Consider the following 21612-nt stretch of genomic DNA (forward strand, 5'->3'; position numbering starts at 1 on the left):
AACAATCGCGTTAAACGAATTCTTGGCATAAGTTTCATGCGTATTCCATAGTAACGAATGCCTCGTCGATGTTTATGATTTCCGTTGAACTTAATGATCTTTGTTGAATGTCTCTATCATGCGTATTCCATAGTGAGGGACTTTGATTAAGAATAATTTGGTTGTAATGCGTATTCCATTCAATCCAACGAATTTAGGGAAATCTGAAAGTTAATCTAAGCGGATCTAATTAACTTGGAGCATTGAGTTTCACAACTTATCGAAAGACCAACTGAGAATCAATTTTGTATGCAAGTGTAACATGTGTGGAGAAGAACCCCTTGGCTATTCCATCATCCATATTTTCATCACATTCATATTTACATTTTGCCTTTAATTATATTCTGTCTTTTTTTATTTAATATCGTCCAAACACATTTCCCCCATATTTCGTTGAGTCTTAATCATTCGTATTTGTTTTATTTTTGTATCTTTAAGCTTTTGGAGTCATAAACACTTGCAAATTCGTCTAAATCAAGTTCTAGCTTCTATTTGAGTCAATTTGATTGTTTTAGACAATTTGAGTTTTTCAAAGCCATTCTGAGTCATAGTAGTCTTGTTAAGAGTATTTTAATTTAGTTTTTATGTTTTTAAGTCAATTTAGAAGGTTTTAGCAAGCCCTCCTAAATCCCCGGTCAAGAACGATCCCTCACTTATCCATTCTACTACAATTGTCAAACGAGGGTTTAATTTGAGTGTCAAGTAAATCTCGCATCAAATTTTGGCGCCGTTGCCGGGGATTTAGCAACTTTGCTAATCCCTTGTCTTTATTTTTATATATATATATATATATTTTTTTTTTTGGTTTTCGTGCATTCTTATTTCAGATTCTTAGTTTGTTTGTTTCCTTGTTTTTTTAGGTACTGTGTATGACTCGTAGCTCTCGGCCTATTATAGAGAACATCTCCGACTTTGACGGTGATTTTGAACGCACTTTGAGGAGAACGAGGAGTCAACAAGAGCCACCACAACCTGGGCTTGAAGAAGACGAAGTAGGTGTAGAAGAAAAGCCCACGGATCAGATTTTTGAAGAAGAACAAGCCATGGCAGCAGATAATAGAACCATCAAGGAGCTTTCGGCCTCGGGTTTGGATAATGCATTGCCTCTTTGTATCCAATACCCCACGGCTGCAGAGGGGAAGACTGAGGAATTTGAACTCAAATCCAGTTTGTTACACCATATTCCGAAGTTCCATGGCTTGTCTATGGAAGACCCCAACAAACACTTGAAGGAGTTCGAGGTGGTTTGTTCGAGCATGACCCCCGTCAATGTGGATGGGAGTATATTGAAGATGAAGGCCTTTCCATTTTCACTTATGGACAAGGCCAAAGATTGGCTCTACGAACTAGCCCCGGGAACTGTGACTTCGTGGGAGAGTATGAAGCGTGCTTTCTTGGAGAAATTCTTCCCTACTTCGAGAGTGATTCTCCTACGGAAGAAAATTAGTGGTATTCAACAGAATCATGGTGAGACATTCCCGGCTTATTATGAGCGCTTCAAGGGCCTTGTAGCTTCATGTCCTCAACATCAAATGAAGGAGGAACTTCTCCTTCAATATTTCTATGAGGGCCTCCTTCCTATCGAACGTCAAATGCTTGATGCATCAGCGGGAGGAGCATTGGTGGACAAAACACCAAGGGATGCCAAGATTCTCATAGCCAACCGAGCGCTCAACGCTCAACAATATGAAGGATTGGGTCAAAGGGAAGCCCCACGACAACAAAGTGTAAATGAGGTGAGTGCTATTTCTGAAATTCAATCACAACTTGCTAATCTTACTTCTCTTGTTTCTCAGGTTGTGATTGGTCCAAAAGCACAAGAACACCAAGTTTGTGGCGTGTGCTCAATTCAAGGGCATCCATCCGACAAGTGCCCTCAACTAATCGAGAATGGTGGGTGGGAATCTGCCAATGCAATTGGTTTCCAAGGACAAAATCAAAACAACCCATACTCGAACACTTACAATGCCGGATGGAGGGACCATCCAAACTTCAAATGGAGGGAGCCACAACAAGCTGCCCAACAAGGAGGATTTAGGCCAAACCCCCCTGGTTTTTATTCCAAGCCGTATGCACCCCAACAACCCCAACAACCTTCGGCATCATCTCATTCAGGTACGTCCTTGGAAAGTGATCAAGCTATGCAATTACTAACCTCTATTTCGCAGGGGTTGCAAAATCAAAACAACCGGATAGCAAATAACGAGAAGGAGATGACGGATATGAAGAAACAAATAGGGCAGATTTCTGAGTTCCTTGGACAGATTAGAGAGCAAGGAAAGCTTCCTAGCTCAACCACAGTCAATCCAAAGGGAGGATTCGAATCCGCCAAGGCCATCACCCTAAGGGGTGGAAAAGAAGTTGGGACCGAGCCAAACAATCCCAAATCTGCCCAGAAAGTAGATGAAGAGACGACACAACCTGAGGCAGATCACCCTAACTCGGCCAAATCAGGTAATTTAAGTTCAAATTCATGTACTTCACGTCCTAATCTGCCCAATGTACCTTTTCCTCGCAGGTTCATGCAAGAAAAAAAGGAAGAAAGCGAGAAGGACATTCTTGAAACGTTCCGGAAGGTGCAAGTGAACATCCCGCTTCTCGATGTAATCAAACAGGTTCCAAAGTATGCTAAATTCCTCAAGGACCTATGCAATACAAAGAGAAGAAGGGCAAACAAAGAGGTAGTGAAGGTAAGCGAGAATGTGTCCGCTGTTTTGCAACGTAAACTGCCTACCAAGTGCAAAGACCCCGGTAGTTTCACGATTCCTTGTGTGATTGGACATAATCGTTTTGAACATGCCATGCTTGATTTAGGTGCATCCATAAATGTCATGCCTTATTCTATTTATGCATCTATGAATTTGGGTGAATTAAAACAAGATGGTGTAATTATACAATTGGCCGATCGTTCTAACGCGTATCCAAAAGGAGTTTTGGAAGATGTGCTTGTGCAGGTGAACCATTTAATTTTTCCGGCTGATTTCTACGTCCTAGACATGGAGGATTCAGCCCATTCTACATCTTTGCCGATTCTCCTTGGTAGGCCATTCATGAAGACGGCCCGAACGAAGATTGATGTATACAAAGGCACATTGACAATGGAATTCGATGGGGAAGTGATTGATTTTAATATTTCTGAAACTATGAGATATCCCGTTGATGACCATTCTTGTTTTTCCATTGATGTTATCGATTCTTTGGCGCAGGTATACCTTGAAGAATTGAACGAGGACGCCCTGGAAACAACCATCACTAAGGCCATAGAGCGCAAAAATGAAGGATTTGGGCCAATGCAAGGCCACGGCAAGGAGGAGGAATTCGTTGCAATGGGTTCTAGTGAAGAAATAATTGAGGTTGTGGCAACCCTTGAGTCATTGCCACAACAATATGGTAAGGTTCCACTCTCACTTTCAAATTCAGTTTCCACTAAGATGTTACCTTCTGTTGTTCAGGCACCATCGCTTGAACTTAAGCCGTTGCCGGACCATTTGAAGTATGTGTTTTTGGGAAAAGGCGAAACATTGCCCGTCATCATTTCATCAAGTCTCACGGCAATGGAGGAGGAGAAGCTTGTGAGGGTGCTGCGAGAGCACAAAACGGCCATAGGGTGGACTTTGGCCGACATTAAAGGAATAAGCCCTACCACATGCATGCACCGTATACTTCTTGAGGAGGGGGCTAAACCAACTCGAGAGGCTCAACGCCGTCTCAACCCTCCGATGATGGAAGTGGTGAAGAAGGAAATAATCAAGCTTTTGGATTGCGGAGTGATCTACCCTATCTCCGATAGCCGTTGGGTCTCTCCAGTTCAAGTCGTTCCCAAGAAGTCCGGAGTAACTGTTATCAAGAATAATGAGAATGAGCTCGTGCCTACACGCATTCAGACTGGATGGCGAGTATGTATCGATTACCGGAAGCTAAATGCCATGACTAGGAAAGATCACTTTCCTTTGCCATTCATCGACCAGATGCTCGAAAGGTTAGCCGGTCATGCTTTTTACTGTTTTCTTGATGGATACTCTGGATATAACCAAATTGTGATAGCCCCGGATGATCAAGAGAAGACCACATTCACATGTCCCTTTGGAACATTTGCTTATCGTCGCATGCCATTTGGCTTATGCAACGCACCGGCCACTTTCCAAAGGTGTATGGTAAGTATATTTTCCGATTTTGTTGAAAAGATCATTGAGGTTTTCATGGATGATTTCAGTGTATTTGGGAGTTCATTTGATAATTGCTTGGATAATCTGACCTTAATTTTGAAACGATGTGTTGAAACTAACCTTGTCTTGAATTGGGAGAAATGTCACTTTATGGTGAAACAAGGTATAGTTTTAGGACATATTGTTTCAGAAAAAGGAATTGAAGTAGATAAATCGAAAATAGACCTTGTACGTCACTTACCCTCTCCTACTTCGGTTAGAGAGGTACGTTCGTTTCTTGGCCATGCAGGGTTCTATAGGCGTTTTATCAAGGACTTCTCCAAGATGTCCAACCCTCTTTGCCGATTGCTTCAAAAAGATGTGCCATTCAAGTTTGATGAAGAGTGTAATTCGGCATTTAACCAACTCAAGGAGAAGCTAGTCTCGGCCCCCATTATTGTACCTCCAGATTGGAGCCTTCCGTTCGAGCTCATGTGCGATGCATCCGACTATGCATTAGGAGCTGTTCTAGGACAAAGAAGAGACAAGCGGCCGCATGTCATATACTATGCCTCTCGGACTCTCAATGATGCCCAATTGAACTACTCCACGACGGAAAAAGAACTTCTAGCTGTGGTTTTTGCTTTAGATAAATTCCGTTCATATTTAATTGGTACTAAAGTAATCGTTTATTCTGATCATGCAGCTTTGAGGTACTTGCTCATGAAAAAGGAAGCAAAGCCGAGGCTTATCCATTGGATTCTTCTTCTTCAAGAATTTGATATTGAAATCCGGGATAAGAAAGGAAGCGAGAATGTAGTGGCTGACCATTTAAGCCGAATGATCCATGAGGAGCATGAACATGCCGTGCCTATCCCTGAAACTTTTCCTGATGAGCAGCTGCTATCCATTGAGGTAAGTGAACCATGGTATGCAGATTTAGTGAATTACTTGGTGGCTAAACAAATTCCAAATGAACTAAACAAGCACCAACGTGATAAGCTTAAAAATGATGCACGTTTCTATGTTTGGGATGACCCTTATTTGTGGAAGTATTGCTCAGATCAAATTGTACGTAGATGTGTGCATGATTCTGAATTTCACTCAATTCTAAGCTTTTGTCACACATATGCATGTGGTGGTCATTTTGGCACACAACGCACTGCCCTCAAGGTTCTAGAGTGTGGTTTTTATTGGCCGACTATATTTAGGGATGCTAGAACCTTTTGTATGTCTTGTGATCGTTGCCAACGAATGGGTAACATAGGTACCAAGGACCAAATGCCGCAAACCCCTGTCTTTAATGTTGAAATTTTTGATGTTTGGGGCATTGATTTCATGGGCCCTTTCCCTCCATCTTATGGTTTCACTTATATCTTGCTAGCCGTTGATTATGTTTCTAAATGGGTGGAAGCAAAAGCCACCCGTACTAACGATTCTAAGGTGGTTGCAGATTTCGTGAAAACTAACATTTTCGCTAGGTTTGGAATGCCGAGAGTAATCATAAGTGATGGAGGGTCTCACTTTTGCAATCGGACCATTGAGGCGTTGCTAAGAAAGTACCATGTCAACCATAAGGTCTCCACACCTTACCATCCTCAAACAAATGGCCAAGCCGAGGTGTCTAACTGAGAAATCAAACAAATTTTGGAGAAGACCGTTGGACCAACAAGGAGGGATTGGAGCTTACGTTTAGATGATGCACTGTGGGCATATCGTACGGCATACAAAACACCCATTGGGATGTCACCTTTTCGGCTCGTCTATGGTAAGCCATGTCATTTGCCCGTAGAGTTAGAGCACAAGGCACATTGGGCCGTGAAGACTTTCAACATGGACATAGATGCAGCGGGAGTTCATAGGAAGCTCCAATTGAATGAACTTGAGGAGATTCGGAATGAAGCCTATGAGAATGCCCGGATGTACAAAGCCAAGACCAAAGCATTCCATGATAAAATGATTCGAACCAAGACCTTCACAGTTGGGTAGAAAGTGTTACTTTTCAACTCTCGCCTACGTTTGTTTCCTGGTAAGTTGCGTTCTAAATGGATTGGCCCGTTTGTTGTTACTAATGTTTTCCCTCATGGTGCAGTGCAAATCAAAAGTTCAAGGACGCAGCAAGAGTTCAAAGTGAATGGGCATCGATTGAAGCCCTATTACGAGATGTTTGAGGAGCATGTCGTGGAGGAGGTACCCCTTCATGCCGTGGAACCTAGTCAAGCTTAAACGGAGGTACCGTCCGGCTGCAAGACGTAAAAGAAAGCGCTACTTGGGAGGCAACCCATGCATTCAACAAAGGAAGACTTAGAAAGCACTCCAAATCCAGATTCCTAAAAAAACTCTTCTCTTTGTTGCTATTTCGTTTCTGCCTTGTTAGGTTGTTTAGTTGTTATTGTTTGTTTGTTTATTAATTGTGTGAGTCTATGATTGTAACATTGAGAAAAATGTTTGATTTATTGATAGGCACTGCTAAACAAAGAAAGATGGTGCTTCACAAAGGGTGTTTGCTTGAGGCCCCACTACGTGGCTTTACTCTTGAAGCGGAAGGCGTAGGAGCAGAAGGCATCGGAGCGGAAGGCGTAGGAGCAGAAGGCATCGGAGCGGGAGGCATCGAAGATAGAGCATTCCAGGCCTCAATACTTGGCCAAGCGCTGGATGAGCCAGGAAAAAGGTGCCTCTGGAGGAAAGACGAGAACCTTTGACGGTCACTGTGAATCCGACCTTCAGACTCTTGCAGCTCATCAAGCTTCCTCTTCATGCCCGTCGAATAGTTGTTTGCAAGCACGTGCAAACTTCTATTCTCATACTTCAGCTGCTGGATCTCCTGCTTGAGACTTTCCACCTCTGCCATCAATGATTCCACCTGACGGGAGCGGGCAAGCAGGCGTTGGCCCATGTTGGACACAGAACTCGCACACTGAACACTAAGTGCGAGGGACTCTTGAACGGCCAACTCATCGGACCGTCCTGACAGCAGCCTACTATCTTTTGGAGTGAGGAGGTTCCTAGCTACTATTGTAGCTGTTGTGGCGTCCTGCATCACAGAGTCTTCACCTGTGAGAGGACCGTTAGAAGAAAAGAAAGAAGGGCGCCATACGTTACCTTGACGCGGCGCGCCCGTATCACTGCTAAGGCTCAATTCCAAGCTAAGGTTCGATGAGTTTGCCATTTTTCAAAAGTGTTCAAAGAGAATGGATGGAGTTAAATTTCAAAGGGCCGGAGTCGATTTTCTTCAGAGTGTGTTTGTTGTGGTGATCGATAGCTCAATAAAAAAGCCAAGGCGACGCGTCCACCAATTCAAAAAGCTGGAATTTCCGGCGTAATTTAGGCGACGCTTTCTCGGCTTTTCAGAAGGCGCGTTCAACTTTGTCAAAAGATTTCTTCTTTTCAGACAACACGTGGAGGCCATCATCACAACTACACATCTTTAGCCGACAAGCGCAAAGTTCGGCGACGCTTTCTCTGCTTTTCAGAAGACGCGTGCAGCTTTGTCAAAAGGAGCCGCATCTGCACTACCACATGTCGCTCAGAAATCGAAGGGGTGCCTGCTCAGAAATCGAAGAGGCGTATTCAAAAATCGAAGAGGCGCCACTATTTCAAAAAGCCAGAGTTGCGGGATCAAAATGTTTGTCGACAAAGGTAAAAAGTACCACCACTTGCTATTATCTCTATATATGTCGACCTTCGTCTTTTATGGCAGGAAAAACCTGAAGAAAATGCCCAACTCTCCCTCACCTCTGAGGGTGCACTCCCAGCAAAGCCTTTCGAAATACTAAATTCTTTCTTCTTCCCCAAAGATGATACCAGATGTCTGGAGTACAGATGACCCAGGAGGAAACAGCACAACAAATACATGTGCTGATTCAACCAACCGCTTCTTCAAAAGCAAAGGTATCTCATATCATCAAGGTCAAAAGCAAAAGTATCTCATATCATGCTCTTTCCCTGTCTTTTTCTTTGTCCTTGTTCTTACTCGCATGGCAAAGTAAAACAAGCAATCAGCCGGCACTTGGAGTCAGTCTTTCGTTCTGGAGCCAACTGCCTGGAATCTATTCCTGATTGCTTACCTAGCGTTGCTCTCGAGTAGTCATCTTCAACGGTTGATACACTTCCGGAGAAGGGACCACTTCTGCAAAGGGGAGCGAGTAAGGCAAGTGAAAATGATACATTGAAGCATGTGGAGACAAACATAGGCTGAGTTATCCTCCAACCCTTTTCAATACGAATTGGAAAGATTGAACAAAGAAACAGACCAAAAGGGTAAGCTCAGACCTTCGGGGAAGACCAAAAGAATCCTCCAGCCCAGTAGCACAAAGGAAAATCAATGATGGGCGGAAACCAGTTCGAGAGTAAGCCTGTGGAATCATCAAGATCAAGCCTCATTGCAATCAACAAAGAGAAGATGGAATTTACACTCCATAACCAGATTTGCGTCCCTAAACTCTTCTCTTTGTTAATTACATTTTGCCATGTTTAGTATGTTTAAGTGCTTTTTGTGTGTTTACTTATGTTTTGTGTGAATCTATGCTTAAAACATTGAGGACAATGTTTGATTTAAGTGTGGGGGGGGGTAACTAATGTTGTTAATGCAAATTCGTGGGATTTTATCACCCATAACTTCAAATGTTGTTCCTTGCTGTTTTAAGGTGTTTTTAAATTGTTTTAGAGTGTTTTAGTGTGTGTTGTTTTATAACTCCGAAAATCACATAAAAATTTGAAGAAAATGTTTTGAAAAGCCTAAAAAGAGTGTTTTGAGTCGTTTTTGTGTGTTTGTGTCTTAGGGTACCTTCCAACGTTTGACGAGGATTTGGTTTGTAATTGCATGACTGTTAAAAAGAGTTATAAACATAGAGAAAAGTTTGATTTACTCTTGGTTTATGCTTAGTTATGGTTATAATGTATGACTTCACATGCAATCATAAAATAAAAATTCGTTTTTGTAACATGCTTGAAGGAAGGAACTCAAACAAACGCTACAACCCTATGAGACTTGAGCCTATAACGTTCTTTGGAGAGTATAATCTGTGATTTCTTGTTTTCTAAAGTCGTTGCATGATCTCATTATTCTTTGCTTGGTTACTACTTAGAAGGCGTTTCATCATATAGTTCCAAATGCTAGAACTCATGCCCATTTCATTCAAAGCATGTTATTGATTTGCATAACACATATTCAAGATGAAGTTGTGTAGTTGCCACCATAGCCAAATAGCCTCACTTCCCATATTTCGTATATGTTGTAAGTTGTACCCCCGTTGAGCCGTGTTAGCCCATGTTCTTTGTTAACCCACTTTTTCCTCACCTAGCCTAGTTTAGGACAATCCCCACCCTTGTTCTTAAAAGATAGTGAGCATGACTTAATTGAATTCCTTTTGAGTTACATTATGAAAGAAAATAAGTGTGGGGGAGAGAATGTTTAAGTGTTTATGTTTTGAGATTCAAAAGAAAAGAAAAAGAAAAGAAAAAAAAAAAAAAAAAAAAAAGGAGAAAAGAATAAGTGATTGAAGAAAGGTTCCAAAATACCAATTCTGGGCGTAAATTGTCTAAATTCTCCCTTTTTGTTCAAAAGTTGAGTTTTCATTCAAAAGTGAATTCTAAGTTGATTCAAATGCTTTGCTCACTATTTCTTTAAGAACCTTTGTTTTCCATATCCCTTCTTTGTTATCCACATACCCCAAGCCCCGTTACAACCCTTGACTTCTATCTTGAGTGTTGTGTATTTCAATTTGTGGAGTTTGAACTTGGTATGAGCTTATGGTGTCACTGGTTCTCGCGTCTAAGAAGTAGCATTCCATTCATGAGATCATATATAAACATGCTTATTAACTCCAGAAATTGCGTTCTTTGTGATACTTATATGTGAGTGTTCGTTTTCATGTTACATCAATCTTCTCACATATGACTAGATTAGGGTGTGTAGTTAGAAATTCTGAGTGAAAATCGAGTGCATATCTTGTAAGGAATTGAGCAAATTCTCTAAGGCATGTTACTACATTCAAAACATGGTTTTAAATGCTTAATTGTGAACTAGTATATGGTGACTATGATTAAGAATGTACTTAAGTGTGAAGATGACTAAAATCTGTGATAATGATGATTTTTAACTTGTCATGTGCATTGGAAATCCCTAAGACGGTTGTTGGAAGGTTTAGGTTGTGTTTTACGTGTTTAGTGTCGTTTTGTTTATTTGTTTTTATTCTGTTTTGCTCGAGGACTAGCAAAAGCTAAGTGTGGGGGTATTTGATAAGAGCATATTCATGCGACTTAAATGGCTTGTTCTCGTGCATTTACGTTATGTTTCTCTCGTTATTTTAGTCCTTTATGCTTCTTTTGTGTGTTTTCAGGATCTAAGGGCCTAGGGAGCAAGAAAGTGCATTTTGAGGCCATTTGGAGCATTTTTGGGCATGGATTGGATAGCTTATCCATGGAGCCAAGAGGATGGACGAATTTGAAGGCCTTGTATGCACTTGAAGACACAAAACAATGGCCCTAACCCAATCACATAACACCTTGCCATGGGCTTAACACAAACACCATTCCTTGCCATGCAAGGAGGAGCAATTTGGGTCCATTTCATGTACTTAAACTCTAGCCCAATCCACAATCACTTCAAAGCCATGCAAAACCTTTCAACACCTTTTAATCATTCCCCTTTAAGTTATGTTTTTATTTCCTAACCCTACATGCATTATTTATTAGCATCTTCACATGCATTCCCTTCACATTCACCCACATGCACATTCAAATCAACACATCCACCCTTTAATTCATTTAACACATATAATCATTCAACCATGCCGTGACCTACAAACACATGCATCCTGAAATCCTTTGCCGTGGCCTTCATTCCCATTTCCAACATCTTCACATGCATTTCCAGCTTTCACATGTCTTCACATTCATTTCCAAACAACAATCATTTCAAATGCCATGCATTCACATGCATTTTCAGCACCTACACACCTCACACACATGCAATTTCAGCACCAACAAGCATCATTGCCGTGTACCCCATATGCATTTTCAGCTTTCACATGCTTTCCTAACTATTTTCCATCATTAATTAGCCACTTGCATCTTAAACAAACAGCCATATACATCTCCATTCCTCCTATAAAAACCCTTGCATTCTCATTCATTTGGCATTCATTCACTCCCCATTCAATTCACATCTCATTTTCATACACAACACACCACAAATACCTCCATTCTTGCCGTGCATATCCCTTCATTTTCTGCATATTTTCTCTTCATTCCAACCACTCCTCATCCCCCAAAAACTCACCTTAGACCTTGTGCTACAACAACGAAGAAGAGAAGAGTGCCTAAACGTTCATACAATTCAAGTTTGAGTTGTTGGAATGTTTAGGTGTTTCTTTGATTTCAATGTTTAAATTCAATTTTCTTTGTTTTGTAATGGAAGAGAAGAGTGCCTAAACGTTCATACAATTCAGTTTGAGTTGTTGGAATGTTTAGGTGTTTCTTTGATTTCAAAGTTATGAGGAACTAAACCCCCTTTAGCTAGGGGGTGATTCGAAACTATGTTTATATTTGCAATTTGAATTGATTACGTTTGGTTGGAATTTCATAAGTTGTGGATTCAATTCGTTTAACTGTTTGATTGATAACTTATTTATGTATGTTCATTGAGATTGCAAGCTTAATTTTCATGCATAAATATGACGCTAGAATATAAGTGAATTTCACCTAATCGTTATGAACTTATATTCACAAGTAGTGGAGGTTGCTTATAAACAATCGCGTTAAACGAATTCTTGGCATAAGTTTCATGCGTATTCCATAGTAACGAATGCCTCGTCGATGTTTATGATTTCCGTTGAACTTAATGATCTTTGTTGAATGTCTCTATCATGCGTATTCCATAGTTAGGGACTTTGATTAAGAATAATTTGGTTGTAATGCGTATTCCATTCAATCCAACGAATTTAGGGAAATCTGAAAGTTAATCTAAGCGGATCTAATTAACTTGGAGCATTGAGTTTCACAACTTATCGAAAGACCAACTGAGAATCAATTTTGTATGCAAGTGTAACATGTGTGGAGAAGAACCCCTTGGCTATTCCATCATCCATATTTTCATCACATTCATATTTACATTTTGCCTTTAATTATATTCTGTCTTTTTTTATTTAATATCGTCCAAACACATTTCCCCCATATTTCGTTGAGTCTTAATCATTCGTATTTGTTTTATTTTTGTATCTTTAAGCCTTTGGAGTCATAAACACTTGCAAATTCGTCTAAATCAAGTTCTAGCTTCTATTTGAGTCAATTTGATTGTTTTAGACAATTTGAGTTTTTCAAAGCCATTCTGAGTCATAGTAGTCTTGTTAAGAGTATTTTAATTTAGTTTTTATGTTTTTAAGTCAATTTAGAAGGTTTTAGCAAGCCCTCCTAAATCCCCGGTCTAGAACGATCCCTCACTTATCCATTCTACTACAATTGTCAAACGAGGGTTTAATTTGAGTGTCAAGTAAATCTCGCATCAATGTTCTCATCCCGAACAATCATTATAGTTATTATGATTATATCCAAGCATGGACCAATATTTTTCTTCACCAAACAGCTGATTTTAGTCATTCATGGTTCGTAACTTTTGACAAAGGTTTCAAGTTAAAATTTCCAGCATGGTTTCCAGAATGGTGGGCTTCTCATGGCCCAAATGTCAATCTCATTCCAAATGACCTTCGTCAAGCCCTTATCACTGGCTTCCAGAACAAATTTGATCGCAGTCGTTTTGACAGCAGGGTTTCCTTCTTTTCATTATTCATGGCCAAGTACAAAATCCAGTGGATCTTGAAATGGAATTTTGAAGCAGATTGTGGTTGTATTTACAAAACCCGATGGGTGAAATGGTGGGACAAATTCAATCATAAAAAAATCATAGATTTAGTAATATCAGAATTTCCCTAGATATCAACCCCGCCTATCTCTGCACCCTCAACACATGCTTTGCCAGAAAACCAGCAATTTCCTGAACTACCAAAAACTCAGGAATAAGTCCAATCACTATCAGACATTAGTCCTTCATCCTCTCTCAAGGGAAAATCTAAGTCTTCTAAATCCTCCAGTTCAAAGAAAAAAGCGAAATCCTCAAAATCTTCTCAGCTCCTTGACTTAGCTCAATAGCTAATGGCCGAAGTAGCAATGCTCCACAAAAGAGAAGACTCAGACTCAGATTCAGCCTTATCGGACGCCTCGTCTCAACATCCAGTCAAATGGTCGGACTATCCAGATGCCCAAGATTCGTATGAAATTTGAAATTCAAAATTGTAATAATTACCTATGTGATCATATCCTGAAAAGCATCATCAGTAGTAGCAGTCATCATTTCAGATTCCTGACAAGATACTATTCATCAACAGTAATAGCAGACAAGTTACTATTCATCCAGCTTTTCTGAAGACACAACGTGAATCCACAGTAAACCTTCATCATTTACCAGCCTTTAACAACTAGCAGCACATGCAAACGGGATTCCCGGCTCAATTTACTCAGCATCAATCATTCCTCTCAGCAACAAAAAAGGAAAACTCATTCTCAGAAGACGGGGACTTTTGTCGAAGAAAATTCTCTGCGTATTCGAAAAAATATAGAAAAAACTCAATAGAAAATCAAACACTTATAAGTTATATTATCAAGGATGCCTGCGAGCTCTATGTTGTTTATGTTCTTCATCTGCCATTTAATTTTAGCCATCTGATATATATATATATATATATATATATATATATGTATATGTATTTATATATATATATATATATATGTATATGTATATTGTAACTCTATAGAAAAGTAAGTTATGTACAATGAAGCATTTTGGTGTTTTGTAGCCGTTTCGACTTTCTTATTTATTTAATAATATTCTTATTATTTTGTAAGTTTGTTTGGGCTCCTCTGATATTCAACTTGATATCAGAGCTGGTATAAAAAAAAGCTGCTATAAAAAAAAGCTGGGAGCTGTTTTTGTGTTTGGTAAACATCTAACTTCAGCTTTTTTTTCAGAGTTTTAGGTGAAAAAAAGCCAAAAACAAGAAGCTGCAAAACCCAGCTTTGAAAAAACGGCTTTTTTTCACATCTGTTTTACATAAAAGTTTACCAAACACTATAATAATGCTTTTTGTTTTCAAAAGCACTTTTACAAAAAAAAGTTTACCAAACACTCAACTGCTTTATTTCACAGTTTGCTTATTCTCACAGCACAGCAGAAATAGCTTTTTTTCAAAGCACAGCTATACCAAACCAACTGTTAATCTGCTCTTGTTTGATGTCATTTTGTTGTCTGTCTAGTTTTGGTTTGATAAAATTATTTTGGCTTCGTTTTGGGATCTTTGTCTTGATCAGGGTTTAGACTGTTTATTATAAATAAAAAAAATGGTCGATAAGAGAAACTGGAGTCTTGCCGCTCGCCGGCTATGTTGAATATGAATCGGAACCACAAGTCGCACCATAATCGTTGAACATTTGTTTCTGGAAACCTAGAAATTCCTTGCTGTTGCCCGCCGCCGCACCAAACCGCGACCAAACCACCTGCATCATGCCGTCTCGAACCTCGCCTGCCTGAACCACCGAGCCACAATCTTCTTGAACCACCTGCATTCACCGTTTTCTACATCCACCACCGCTGCTGCTTGTCAACCACGAACCCATCACTTGTTTGAAGAAGCCCAGACTCGACAACCACAAACTCGGATCGAGTTCGTCTCCTCCTTGGATCGCCTGCAGTCTAACCCGCATCACCATCTCCGCTGCTACATCCACCCGTTCGCCGTACCCATACAGACTACTACGAGTCGGATCTGTAGCAACCCTACGAAGTCCCCTTCTACAGTTTGACTTTGCACTAGAAATTTTTTTTGTATTAGTTTGGCATGAATTGAAGAAAAGCAGAGAGAAGGAAGGGAAAAAAAAATTGCTGTGTTTAAGGCCCACATGGGAAGGAGAAGAAATTGTTGGTTTTTTGTTTTTTTCCTTGGGCCCACGTTTGATATTGGGTTTGTATTTGGAGCCTGTTGTTGCTGACCGCAGCGGTCATTCGTGTACTTGAGCTGGAGACCACTCAAGAACGTGGTGAATTAGATTTTTCTTTTGTTTGTAAGCTCGTAATTGGCAATGGGAAAGTTTCCACTAGCAATAGAATCTTCCATTGGCAATGACAATAGAATCTTGCACTGGCATTGACATTGAAATCTTGCACAAGCATTGACATTAGAATTTTGTACTGGCACTAGCATTGGAAAATTGCACTTGCACCGATGGAATTTCTTATTGGAATTGGCATCGGAAATTAGCATAATAGACCTTACATTTGCATTTGCTTGTTGGCAAACTCATGTTGTCTATTGTCATGAGTTTGACCGGGGTTGTTGGAAAATATTAGTATTTAGATTTATTTTAATGTTTGGTATTTTGGGCCTAGTCCGTTTCCTTGCCTATTATGTTAGCTTTCTATATGTATGGTACTTTGTAACTTTATAGGAAAGTAAGTTATTCACAATGTAGCCTTTTAGAGTTTTGTAACCGTTTGAGCGTTCTTATTTGTTTAATAATATTCTTATTATTTTGTTGCCTTATTCGTCGTGCACTCTGATATTCAACTATGTGTTGATATAGATGTTGCTGTTGTGTTTGGAACATTGTATATAATCAAGTTTGATAACAGGTAGTGCAGTTGAGGCTTTCACTTTTCGTATACCTTATTAATTTCAATCTTTGGTGCAGGCAAAGCTATGTGTGGATGAAAACATCCCTGTTATTCCTATACCTTGGCCGTCATGGACGGATCCATATAGGGACCCGAGAGGTCCTAGGACCCTCTGGAAGTCCGAAGAAACACTTGTAATCGACTTTTAAGACCCTCCAACAATTTGGGCAGGTGCAGCGGAGAGGCTTGTTGCCTTTATGGATGTGCATGCAACAGTGCTTACAAAGAAGAAGAAGAAGTTTCTAATTTTTGTTTTAATCCTCCAAATTGTCGTAACCTCCCAACTTTAAAATCAAGTTATCCCATCCTTCAGCACCATTTGCCATTTTATCACAGAGGCATTTCAGCTTTCTCATGGCCACAGTCAAGCAGACTCACTAGCTTGGAGCCTCGAACCCGGGACCTCCCTATTTTTTGTATTTTAAGAGCCGAAATCCGCGCCCTTACCACTTGGCCACTTGGCCACTTGATGTGGTTGATTAATTTTGATTATTCAATAAATCAAATTCAATAAAAAATAGTGCTATGGAATCAAACTAGTCTAATATATTTTTTTTTAAACTTTTATCTTGGGACCCCCCGATCTTGAAATCCTGAATCCACCACTGTTGGCCGTTCGCATTTGCGGCTGCTCTTTCTGCTTCTGGCCTGTCTACTGATGAGTATACGTTTGGTAAGTTTTCCATGGAATTGATGCTGCTGACAATCTTCGTGGTGGATGTGGGTTTTAGTAGTACTATGGTATATAGGACTCCACTTTTTATACTTATGCAGTTTAATTTCTCTCTAAACATGCTGGATCTAGAAAAGAGAGGCTGACGGTTTCAACAAATGAGGCAACGACCCATATATTCTATGTACCTCCCCACATACTTCATCAGTTCCTTGAAGAGACTTTTTTCAATTTTTGGTGTTTCAAGGTAAATACTTTTATTCCCCACCAATCCATTGATATGATTGTTATTTTGGTAAATTACATAAAATTACCTTAACTATTGGGCCAGTCATACTCCATCTTTAAAAAATGTCAATGTTATACCTCATCTTACGACTTTGTTACAATTTCATATATTTCATTAGTTTGTTTGTCAATTCTTCCATTAAATAATGATGTGACTTGATACGGGACCCACTTCCTATTAAAAATTAATTAAATATTAAAAACTAAAAAATAAAATCATTTAAATTTTATTTTTTTTTACATGAGGGACCCACCCTTATCCCCCTCACCTTTCGTCCTCGCTTCCGTCTTCCCTAACCCAAAACCAAAACCACCCAAATTCCACCCGCCTTCGCCTCATCCACTTCCAGCTTCTCGTATGCTTCCACATTTGCCTCCTCCACTTCTAGCTTCTCCTCTCGCTCCTCCACCTTCTTCATTCCTCTCCCTCTTCCCCCGAACCCTCCTACTCCTATTCAATTTCCCAAAACCCACTTCCTTCTATAAAATCCCCCAAAACCCACCTTCAAATGCATCATTTTCACCCTCGCTCTCCTACTCCTACTCCATTTGCCAACCTCCATTTCCAACACCCATCTCAAAAAATCATGTGGTTTGTCTCCAGATTCCACAATTTCTGCTTCCATAAAGCTCCAGGTCGAACCCACAGCCACCCACAACCTTGACTCGGTACTGAGTTTGTCTAAAGCTCACGGGCTGACTCGGAGCCACATGCTATACAAAACGTCCAGGTTACAGAAATGGGTTCCAATTTGAATGTCAACAATGCCATTCTTCTTCTCCATTTCAGAGGCAAGGGATTCGATACAATTACCTCCGGCGGCAGCGAGAACCTTGCCGAACTGCTGCTCGGCGTCTCTGAAATTCTCATTGTAGAACCTCCAGGCAGCTTTCGAGTACTTGGGCTCAGTCGTGGGCACTCACTTCTTGGCACCCTCATTCTTCTTCTTGGCACTCTTACTCTTGGTCTCGATGGCCTAGAGGAAACATGCGCGAGGCTAAGACTGGAGCTTAAGGTTGCCAGTCCTCGCCGCGGACGATCCAGGGGATGATGTGCTGCCCAGCGAGGGCATCCTGGGCAAGCTAGGCGGAGTCGGGTTTGGGCTTGGGCTTCGGTGGTGTAAATGTGATGTTGAACTCCTAAGAAGAGGAGGAAGTGGCGAGGGAGCAGGTGAGGCGAGGGAGTGTACGGAGCGGATGAGAGAGAGAGAGAGAAGGGTGGGATATAGGTTGGCTGGTTGTGGTTTTGAGTTGGGAGAAGACAGGAATGGGGAAGAAAGGTGAAGGGGATAAGGGGTGGGTCCCCCATGCAAAATAAATAAATAAATAATTTTACTTTTTTAGTTTTTAACATTTAATTAATTTTTTAATAGAGATTGGGCCTCGTCTCAAGCCACGTCGCTATTTAATTGAATAATTGACAGACAAACTGACGGAAGGTATGAAATTGTAACAAATTCATAACATGAGGTATATCATCGATATTTTTTAAAGATGGAGTATGAAACTGTGGCTGACCCAATTGTTAAGGTAGTTTAATATAATTTACCCTTATTTTTTGTTATGGCGATTTACAAATTGATCTTCCACGTATGCATTTAAGTGATTTTACTCATTTAATGGTTTTACTAAAAAAGAAGAAAAAAAAAAAAAAAAAGCCTAATAAGGTGACTTTATGTGTAATTGTGTTGCAGAAAATGCGTAATAGCACGTGAAATTACAAATATTCATGAAGAGGTAGGTTTATGGTGATGCCTCTTATCTATGTCTGTTTATCTCTGTTATGCTTGTAAAAGGGTAGGCAGGTCATCCCATGGATAGTCCTGTTTAGGCATGAGGTGAAACTTCAGGGTACTTAAAATTTTAATATATATTATAGGTAAATTATATTTATAAAATATAATACTTTGTGAAAAAAAATATATTTATAACTATATCAATGATAATATCATAGTCTTCATTACTAAGTTAGTTGTACTTGGAAACTATGTCATATAATCTTAAAATGTTGTAATTGTTATAAAAAGGCAAAAGTTAGAGAAATAACCTTTGCTAGGGATAGGAGCGAGACTGTTGCAAAATATTACACAAAATAATTGCAGATTAGAGAGAAATAAGAGGATACTGAAAATATTCTAACTTTTCTTTCTTTATCTCGTTGTTGTTATTATATTGTTGTTCTTGTTTGTTGAACACTCGTAATGCTCTATTTATAGAGCAACTATCTTGGAAACAAACAAATTACACTATTACGCATATGAAATGTTTACAACACTCCCCCTTAGATGCCCATATATCAATATCAGTTGCCTCGTTAAAACCTTGCTTGGAAAAACCCAGTGGGAAAAAACCATTGCGAAGGAAAAAAGTACAACTTTTACCTGGATTGTTGATATGGTGTTAAGCATGCTTGTGTTGCCTCGTTAAAACCTTGATAGGAAAAACCCAGTGGGAAAAATCCTAATCGAAGGAAAAAGAGTACAACATGCATGTATTATGGATGCTCCTCCTGAATTGTAACTCCCCCTGATTCCGCATTCTTCAAATTTGTAAGCTGACGTAAGTCGATTCCCTGCACTAACTTCTGAAATGTGCACTTTGGTAGAGATTTGGTGAACAAATCTGCCAAATTTTCATTGGAACAGATTTGTCTGACCTCAATCACTTTGGCCTTTTGAAGCTCATGTGCATTGAAAAATCTTGGAGATATGTGTTTAGTTTTATTGTCCTTGATGAATTCTTCCTTTATTTGGGCAACACAGGCTGCATTATCTTCATGGATGACAGTTGAATTGTCTGTCTTTGAAAGTAGACCACATGAATTTCGGATGTGATGGATCATTGATCTTAACCAAGAACATTCACGACTTGCTTCATGTAAAGCAATTATTTCTGAGTGATTGGAAGATGTAGCAACTAATGTTTGCTTTGTTGATCGCCATGAAATTGCAGTATCTCCATTAGTGAACAGATATCCATTTTGTGAGCGGGCTTTGTGCGGATCAAAGAGGAAACCAGCATCTGCATATCCAACAAGAATTTGGTCATTTGTGGATTTCTTTGAGTATAAGAGACCCATGTCTGTTGTTTCACGAAGGTATCCCAATACATCTTTGATTCCCTTCCAATGACGAATTGTTGGAGCAGAGCTATACCTTACTAACAAGTTGACTGAAAAAGCTATATTTGGTCTAGTACATTGTGCTAAATACAATAAAGCACCTATTGCACTTAAATATGGTACTTCTGGACTAAGGACCAGTTCATCATCTTCCTTTGGACGGAATGGATCTTTCTTAATGTTTAAAGAACGAACGACCATTGGGGTGCTAAGTGGATAAGCCTTGTCCATGCCAAATCGCTTCAGTATTTTTTCAAAGTAAGTTGATTGATGGACCAAAATTTCATTAACACAATGCTCGATTTGCAGGCCCAGACAATATTTTTTTTTTCCCAAGGTCTTTCATTTCAAATTCGCTTTTCAAATATTCAGCAATTTTATTGAGCTCTTCAGAGGTTCCATTAAGGTTCATATCATCAACTTATACTGCTACTATAGCAAATCCAGTATTTGATTTCTTAATGAACACATAAGGGAAGATGACATTGTTGATATATCCTTCTTTAATCAAATACTCACTGAGATTATTGTACCACATTCATCCAGATTGTTTCAGCCCATATAATGATCGCCTTAATTTGATTGAGAACATACCTCGTGGTTTGTTAGTTGCTTCAGGCAACTTAAGTCCTTCTGGGACTTTTATATATATGTCAGTATCTAATTCTCCATATAGATACGTGGGGATGGCATCCATAAGTCGAATGTCAAGTTTTTCTGAAACCACCAAACTTATTAAGTAACAGAACATAATTGCGTCCATTACAGGAGAGTATGTATTTTCATAATCAATTCTAGGTCTTTGTGAAAAACCTTGTGCAACAAGTCATGCTTTATATCTTGCAATCTCGTGTTTCTCGTTGCGTTTCCCTGTGAATATCCATTTATAACCCACGAGGTTTACACTAGGTGGGGTTTGGACTATCGGTCCAAAAACACTTCGCCTTTCCAAGGAATTTAATTCTGCCTGGATTGCATTTTTCCACTTAGGCCAATCTTGTCTCTGTTTGCATTCTTCAACAGAGCGGGGCTCAATGTCATTGCTTAATATAATTTCAGTGGCTATTGCAAATGCAAACATATCGTCGATGATTATCTCATTTCGATCCCACAATTCATTAGTACATGCATAATTTATGGATATTTCTTTGCTTTCATGTACTTCTGTCTCTTCAGGGATAAATGTCTCATCAAGGACATTTTTTTTCTTTTGGAAGTACAAAATCATGAATTGTGGATTTATCATTCATTTTCTTTTCCTGAATGATTTCATTTGGGTTCAACTGTGCCCTTATCTCTCTTTTGAGGGGCTGAATCTTTTGAACCTAGGGGTCTACCACGTTTTAGGCATGCACTAGATGAATCATTCGTTGCCACTTTATTTTGTCCAACAGGGACATCAATTCTTGCAGGTGCATTTGCAACTAGTATATGTGACTTTGTCACTTTTGAAGCATCATTAAATGCATCTGGCATTTGATTCGCAATACTTTGAAGATGAACGATCCTTTTCACTTCATTTTCACATTGAATGCTTCGTGGATCAAAATGGGACAAGGTGGGAACAACCCATGTTAGCTCTTGCCGTTCTTTTGGAACAGTCTTTTCTCCCCCTAACGACAGG

The sequence above is a fragment of the Pyrus communis genome, chromosome 14 (genome assembly GCF_041283825.1).
Source record: "Pyrus communis isolate YQ-2024b chromosome 14, ASM4128382v1, whole genome shotgun sequence".
Classification (NCBI taxonomy): Eukaryota; Viridiplantae; Streptophyta; class Magnoliopsida; order Rosales; family Rosaceae; genus Pyrus; species Pyrus communis.